This window comes from Diabrotica virgifera, chromosome 9 (genome assembly GCF_917563875.1).
Source record: "Diabrotica virgifera virgifera chromosome 9, PGI_DIABVI_V3a".
In the NCBI taxonomy this organism is placed as follows: Eukaryota; Metazoa; Arthropoda; class Insecta; order Coleoptera; family Chrysomelidae; genus Diabrotica; species Diabrotica virgifera.
In genome coordinates, this window is record NC_065451.1 from 101,338,790 (window position 1) to 101,347,550 (window position 8,761).

General features: G+C 30.7%; 1 long non-coding RNA gene across 1 annotated transcript; it reads right to left on the bottom strand.

Annotated features, from left to right (window-relative positions):
* Positions 1-7,065: 7,065 nt before the first annotated feature.
* Positions 7,066-8,360, bottom strand: LOC126892286 (uncharacterized). The gene is made up of 2 exons (XR_007700764.1): positions 7,953-8,360; positions 7,066-7,321 (listed from the first exon to the last, which is right to left on the bottom strand). It is a non-coding gene; the product is annotated as an uncharacterized LOC126892286 (long non-coding RNA).
* Positions 8,361-8,761: the final 401 nt, after the last annotated feature.

The window sequence follows — 8,761 nt, forward strand, 5'->3', positions numbered from 1 at the left end:
TCTTGCTTCAAAGCACCCCGCAGAAGATTGCGTTTTCTATCGACGGTTGCTGACTCCTCTGGTACTACGTCCCTAATTTTCAACTCATAGTCCAATTCGTCCACCAGAAGATGTTCAACTTTAAAAGCACACATGATGAAAGCAAAAATTATTGACAAGCAATCCAAAAGTCAGAAATACGAAATATACTTAAGTTTGTACGCAAAATATATAGGTACGGAGAAAATATTAGCAACACACCAACAAAATCAAAAAATGGCCAGCAAAATATATGTACATACACACATATATATATATATATATATATATAAAATGATGTTGGATAATCGAGTACAAATATAAAAATAAATAAGCAAAATCATTGGCTAATACTCGTAAAGTGAATGTGAATTTAGTTGGAAATATATAAAATGATATGTATTATATATATATATATATATATATATATATATATATATATATATATATATATATATATATATAACCTTGTTGCTGTAGTAATCCTTTTACAAGTTAACAAACAACTTTTTTAACTTGCTACACTATACTGACGAAGCCCAAATAGGCCGAAACACCGGTGTATATAGTTGCACAGAAATGTATGGAATGATGACCCTTCATCATTTTATATATTTCCAACTAAATTCACATTCACTTTACGAGTATTAGCCAATGATTTTGCTTATTTATTTTTATATATATATATATATATATATATATATATATATATATATATATATATATATATATACAGTAAAGTTTTGAATATTGGGGAAATCTGCAAACCAAAACTCAATGCGTATCAATTGTACGGCCTAACGTTTTCGTGAATGATTATTCACTTCTTCAGGGCTGAAATAAAGAAAATGTTAATTAGCCATATATATTCCATGCAAAATGTTAGTTTTCATTACCAATACGTAGAATTGTAGAGTTACGTTGTTAAGTAATAAAAAAGACGATATGTATAAAAACATATCTCTTTTTGTTTGAAGTAAAAAGAAAACACAACACTTCAACTTGGAAAACTATGGCTATATGGTTACAATCAATGAATTATTTACTCAAGGAACCAATTACACTAGCATATAACTACATTTTATGTTGGAAGTAACTTTACATGTAGATGAGAACAATGAATGTTTAAATATGTCCTTCTTTTTTTGAACTTTCCCGTTCGGTGTTAACTATATTGAGCGCATGCTCATGAATAGACATGTAGGTTCATTTGACCTACGCATAGAAGTACCAAACACCCAATCGGTACGGACAAAAGGTATTATTAAACAAAAATATTAAGGTTTATTTATCTAAATATTACAAGAGGATGTACCGCAACATAAGTGTCATGTTACATAATTACATATTCTATTTATTTAAAGGTTTTTTTTTTTAAATTTTTTTAAAATTATTGTTGATTATTGGCAAACAAAAATTATTTTTTATTCTAAGAACTATTAATATTGACAATTACGTATTATCAGTCAAGTTGGAGTCATGCACATTCGATCTATGGCTGGTATCTGATCTGAGTAAAAGATGATAAATATCACTCAGATTTTTGAAGTCACCTTTAACATTAATCGAGGAATCATTAAGGAAGATATAGGACATTTCAATAAATTCCCTTTTAAATTTATTGTTCTCTTGATGAAGAACGAGGGTGTTTTCAAAGTCCATGGAATGACCTGTGGTATGGACGTGTTTAGCCAATGCACAACGGTCGGGCTGAAGACGTGAATCACTTTTGTGTAAAGTGATCCTAAATTTAAGAAGTTGAGAAGTTTGACCAATGTACGATTTGTTACAAGAAGAACAGGGAACTTTGTAGACAATATTACTAAGCTTACCTATTTCTGTTTTATCCTTAACTTTTGAAAAAAGGTTGTTAATTGTTAAAGCTGATCTGAAAGCCACATTGATTTTAAAATGATTATCATTGTTGTTATTGTTACTTTCTAAATTATTAAATATCCTAGTCAACCCCGGAGTAATATCTTTGATATAAGGTATTGAAAAATATCTATTTAAAGTTGGAGTATTAGAGACCCTGTCATTGCCTAAGCCATCAAGGTCAACATTGTTAGTCGCGGGGGAAGGTGTTAAGTCTTCATTATGGACTGTGTTAAACAAGATCTTATTTATTAGTGTGGTTGGATAAGAATTTGAGATGAACAATTTAGTTAGTATTTGCAGGTTTTTGTTATGGAAGGAAGGATCTGATAATTTGATGACTCTGCTTTTCATCTGTTTTACTAAATTAACTTTGGTGGAATGTTTGTGATATGAATGGTAGTTTAAATACCTGCCCGAATGAGTAGGTTTCTGATACCAATCAATTTTAATTATATTGTTTGCATCCCTTATCATTCTGATGTCTAGAAAGGGTACTGAAAAGTTAGTATCCTCTTTCTCTATAGTAAATTGGATATTTGGGATGAAACTGTTGAAGGTGTTTAATAATTCATCAGTTTTATCAGATGGCACAGCCAAGATTATGTCATCAACATATTTTTTGATGAAGGGAATGTTGAAGGATAAGACAGGAATGACAGTGTCTAACACATAATCCACAACATAAGCAGCAATAATAGGAGAGATCTTTGCTCCCATAGGAGTACCGAAAGTTTGTTGATAGAATTTGTTGTTAAATGAGAAATAAGTGTTAGTAAACAAAAATTCGACGATGTTGATAAAGTTGTCAAAAGAAATGGAACAACAACCTCCAATACGGTCCCAATTAGCTTCTATGACCATTAAGCTTATTCTTAAGTAAACATTACTAAATAAGGATACGACATCCAGGCTGACGAGAACATAGTTATCTGGTAATTTGTAACCATTAAATTTTTCCACCATTTGAAAAGAATCTTTTACATAATACCTATTTTCATAATCGTACGCTTTAGTAAGAATGTCTGTGACAAAGGCAGAGATGTATTCACTGAATACATCTCTGCCTTGGTCAGAGACATTCTTACTAAAGCGTACGATTATGAAAATAGGTATTATGTAAAAGATTCTTTTCAAATGGTGGAAAAATTTAATGGTTACAAATTACCAGATAACTATGTTCTCGTCAGCCTGGATGTCGTATCCTTATTTAGTAATGTTTACTTAAGAATAAGCTTAATGGTCATAGAAGCTAATTGGGACCGTATTGGAGGTTGTTGTTCCATTTCTTTTGACAACTTTATCAACATCGTCGAATTTTTGTTTACTAACACTTATTTCTCATTTAACAACAAATTCTATCAACAAACTTTCGGTACTCCTATGGGAGCAAAGATCTCTCCTATTATTGCTGCTTATGTTATGGATTATGTGTTAGACACTGTCATTCCTGTCTTATCCTTCAACATTCCCTTCATCAAAAAATATGTTGATGACATAATCTTGGCTGTGCCATCTGATAAAACTGATGAATTATTAAACACCTTCAACAGTTTCATCCCAAATATCCAATTTACTATAGAGAAAGAGGATACTAACTTTTCAGTACCCTTTCTAGACATCAGAATGATAAGGGATGCAAACAATATAATTAAAATTGATTGGTATCAGAAACCTACTCATTCGGGCAGGTATTTAAACTACCATTCATATCACAAACATTCCACCAAAGTTAATTTAGTAAAACAGATGAAAAGCAGAGTCATCAAATTATCAGATCCTTCCTTCCATAACAAAAACCTGCAAATACTAACTAAATTGTTCATCTCAAATTCTTATCCAACCACACTAATAAATAAGATCTTGTTTAACACAGTCCATAATGAAGACTTAACACCTTCCCCCGCGACTAACAATGTTGACCTTGATGGCTTAGGCAATGACAGGGTCTCTAATACTCCAACTTTAAATAGATATTTTTCAATACCTTATATCAAAGATATTACTCCGGGGTTGACTAGGATATTTAATAATTTAGAAAGTAACAATAACAACAATGATAATCATTTTAAAATCAATGTGGCTTTCAGATCAGCTTTAACAATTAACAACCTTTTTTCAAAAGTTAAGGATAAAACAGAAATAGGTAAGCTTAGTAATATTGTCTACAAAGTTCCCTGTTCTTCTTGTAACAAATCGTACATTGGTCAAACTTCTCAACTTCTTAAATTTAGGATCACTTTACACAAAAGTGATTCACGTCTTCAGCCCGACCGTTGTGCATTGGCTAAACACGTCCATACCACAGGTCATTCCATGGACTTTGAAAACACCCTCGTTCTTCATCAAGAGAACAATAAATTTAAAAGGGAATTTATTGAAATGTCCTATATCTTCCTTAATGATTCCTCGATTAATGTTAAAGGTGACTTCAAAAATCTGAGTGATATTTATCATCTTTTACTCAGATCAGATACCAGCCATAGATCGAATGTGCATGACTCCAACTTGACTGATAATACGTAATTGTCAATATTAATAGTTCTTAGAATAAAAAATAATTTTTGTTTGCCAATAATCAACAATAATTTTAAAAAAATTAAAAAAAAAAAAACCTTTAAATAAATAGAATATGTAATTATGTAACATGACACTTATGTTGCGGTACATCCTCTTGTAATATTTAGATAAATAAACCTTAATATTTTTGTTTAATAATACCTTTTGTCCGTACCGATTGGGTGTTTGGTACTTCTATGCGTAGGTCAAATGAACCTACATGTCTATTCATGAGCATGCGCTCAATATAGTTAACACCGAACGGGAAAGTTCAAAAAAAGAAGGACATATTTAAACATTCATTGTTCTCATCTACATGTAAAGTTACTTCCAACATAAAATGTAGTTATATGCTAGTGTAATTGGTTCCTTGAGTAAATAATTCATTGATTGTAACCATATAGCCATAGTTTTCCAAGTTGAAGTGTTGTGTTTTCTTTTTACTTCAAACAAAAAGAGATATGTTTTTATACATATCGTCTTTTTTATTACTTAACAACGTAACTCTACAATTCTACGTATTGGTAATGAAAACTAACATTTTGCATGGAATATATATGGCTAATTAACATTTTCTTTATTTCAGCCCTGAAGAAGTGAATAATCATTCACGAAAACGTTAGGCCGTACAATTGATACGCATTGAGTTTTGGTTTGCAGATTTCCCCAATATTCAAAACTTTACTGTTTAACTTATCTGCAAAGATTAATCTTTCTTTATCTTATATATATATATATATATATATACATATATACATATATATCAAATAAATACAGTAAATAAGGTATAATCAAGTAAATATAGTACCTAAATATTGGAAAAAAAAATTTTAGTTATTATACTTGTACCAAAAAAAAAATATGTAAGTATTAACGATAAACTGTACATACAAATACACCACTGGCTGAAGGAGTAAAATTTGCAATAATATAATATATATGTTAGTTACTTATACTTCGTTTCAAATTCAACCTAGAATGTAAGCTGTATGACAAACTATAAGAGGTTTCAAAGTCTCAACTAATTAATAGATACAGCAGTGACAGTATACCTGTTAAGTATTAATAAGTAATTAAAAACAAAATAAATCAGAACAGAATGTATAAAAAGATATCAGAAGGGAATAATACAAAAAAAAATACAAATAAAAGAAAAAATGAACTAAAAGAACTACTGTCTTAGAACCTAAGGTTGGCACCAAGTTGGGCTGCCGATGTAACAAAAATACTACTTTGCAGTAGTATTTGTTGAACTAAAATGATAAGATGAAATGAATGAAGGAGGGTGATGAACTGATAATGGAAGTATGGAAAGACACAGGCAAACTGAATAGAGTTGGCTAGCTATAGATGCAAGAGAGAAACTTGACACTCAAGGATGGATACGGCTCGTTTGCATGCCTGTCGAAGAACAGTAGCTCAACCTAAAGAGAGATGATGACTAGAAAAAGGGAAATCTTTTAAGATAAAAATATATGTTCAGAAAATAAATTAGATAAATATAATAATATAATAAAAATAGAAGAATATAGGAGATAAATAAAATAGACTGAATTATGGGCGCCAGAAATTGGAATGGACCAAACTTCCAGGTATCTTACACTGCTGTTAAATAGTAAATATATTAAATTCAAAAATGGGAAAAAAATAATTGATATACAAAACAAATAAATATTTATTAAATATAACTACTTAGATTTTTGACAACCTCTGAGTTAGAAAAATACAAACTATGTAACTCTAAAATGACAATGGGAAATAATTACCTATAGTAATATAAATATAATCTATAGTTACATTAGTAATGGAGTAGCTCTTATATGGAGCATACCCCCAACTTACATATACTAGGTTAAATAACAACCTTCACCAAATAATTGTACGATTGCAATACGTACAGCAACGTTAAACCCTATAGAACTAATGAACCAGAATATAATTAAGGGAGGATTATTCATAATGAATAATTTCCGTAACTCTCAAAGAGTTAAATAGGCATTAGCCTCATTAAGGTGAACCTACGGTCTACTTGATATATAAAAATCAGTTGCTTCGACACGTAGTCACTAAAAAATATAACAAGTAAAATGGATAGCTATTCAAAGGGAATAGCGTCCAAAGATATAATTAAAAATTGATTAAATGAATTTAAGTAAAGTTAAGCAAATAAGTTAAATAATTATGATTGACTAAAGAAAGATAAAAGTTATATGAATAAGTTAATAAATTAAGCAAATTAAGAGGAAAAAGTATATAAATTTAAATTGATAAGTGGAGACAAGCAAGGTTAGTACTAAAAATATAAAGTTAATTAAGTAAATAAATGGTACAAGTAAATTTCAGGTAATATATAAAGGTAAAGAGAATCTCATATGGGGAAAAGATGATCTGAGCTCAAACCTCTTTGACCAGAGAGTTTACTGGTTTGGGGAACACTATCAACTATTATAGATATATAAAAACAATATGCAACTTAAATATTGAAACAAAATATGTGCGATAAACTATAAAACTTAATCATCAAAATAAATGTCCCGAGTCTTATACAAAAAATGAATGTGGTGTAATAGTGGAAGTGACAATCACTAGCAGATACCAAGTATCCCAAAACAAACCCTATATGGTCCCCGAGAGTGTCCTTGCTACGGATTCCAAAATCCCTGGTAGGCGAATTAGCACAGGGATGGTGCTAGCTTGTACCAATTAATATACCGATGCCCTTCTGGGGTGCAGAGGGCAGGATACAAAGTAGGTATGTGGGAGGTTCTCCAGGCTGGTCTCCAAATGACCTGGCTTGGCGTAGAACGGTTGCTCCCAGTTGTGAGGGGAGCTGACGGACTGGTTACAGTTTAAGATTTCCCCCAAGTGGCTAAAAACAAACATGTCCCGTTTTAGTTTCAATGTCAGAATCTAAGGAAAGGTCAAAGAGCCAAAGGAAAAGAAATGAGATATCTTTTTTTCAGAATGAACAACAAAAAGAAGATCATTAGCAAAAACAATGATGGATTTGACCTTGATTCACATTACACACATTAATTTGGGATTTAACTTTAAATTCAATATTTAATACAGAATATGATTTTTATCTGAAAAATATGTCTATAAAGGGTATTTTTTTATTATTAAAAATGGTATGGGATAATGTAATGTGTTGTAAATTTTAAGAAAAATACTGGCTTTTGGAACGAATTTAAGGTGGCTAGAATACACACAATCTAATAGAATAGAGAATAATGAATGTAATCTGTAAAATTTGAATTCAATATTATGAGGTTGACATAACCACACAAATCAAATGATATAATTTACAGGATATGTGACAAGATAATCTTCATCTGAGTGTATATTTTCGAACTATGGATATAATTAAAGATACTAAATTCAAAGAACAACTCCGATTCATACATTTACAGAAATAAATTCAATAGGAATTTAATATGACATGATAGCGGCCATATTCGTTCCTTTTTCTCAAACTTTTTAAGAGTAAAAAAATTTACCGGATGACATGACTTCCAATTCCTCCGGGATCTCCCAAAACTTAGTCTCCTAGCTTCTCCAAAACACCACCAATAATTTGCCACTAAATATCACTTATAAAAGCTTGAAACTATTGTATTAAAATTTCCGTCCTTTTCAATCAGCCATCCGCCACTTTTCCGTTCTAGCGTACCAAGCGAAGTGTCCAATATTTCCTGTCGTTAGACGAGAAGCCCCACAGAACGAAACTCACATGACAGCGAATGGTGTCTAATACCAACTGAAGTACTTGTGCCAACTAATAGTTAAGTATGACGTCAGTCAAAGATTTATTTTAGTTAGATCTTATTATTTTTAAGTATAATTTAATGACAAACCGTTATTAAAATTTAAATAAAATAACTATAAAGATAATTAAAGTTAACGGACTGTTATACAGTATGTCTAAGGGCCTAAACACAAACGCAATAATTTATGCAGATATTGTCGCTCATTTACGTGGTAATGGAAAAAGAGCGAGTACAAATTTGCATCGGTTTAAATACCTTAGAAGAATTGAACAAATTAATTTGAGGATAGTAGGGTCGCTTGTAGAAATATATAGTACGAGGGACAAATACTAAGCGGAGCTTAGTGTAGCGTTCAATCGGTTCATTGAAACGTTACAAAGTGAATCAGTTTCTTAACTTAGAAAAACTTAAAAAGTGGTGTTTTATTAAGTTTACTTAAGTGAATAACAGTAAAGGTACGTAGTTTAATGTGTATTTGTTGTTTTTAGTTGATTTTTGTCATTAAAAAGATTTACTTTGGGTGTCCAATACTTTTTTTT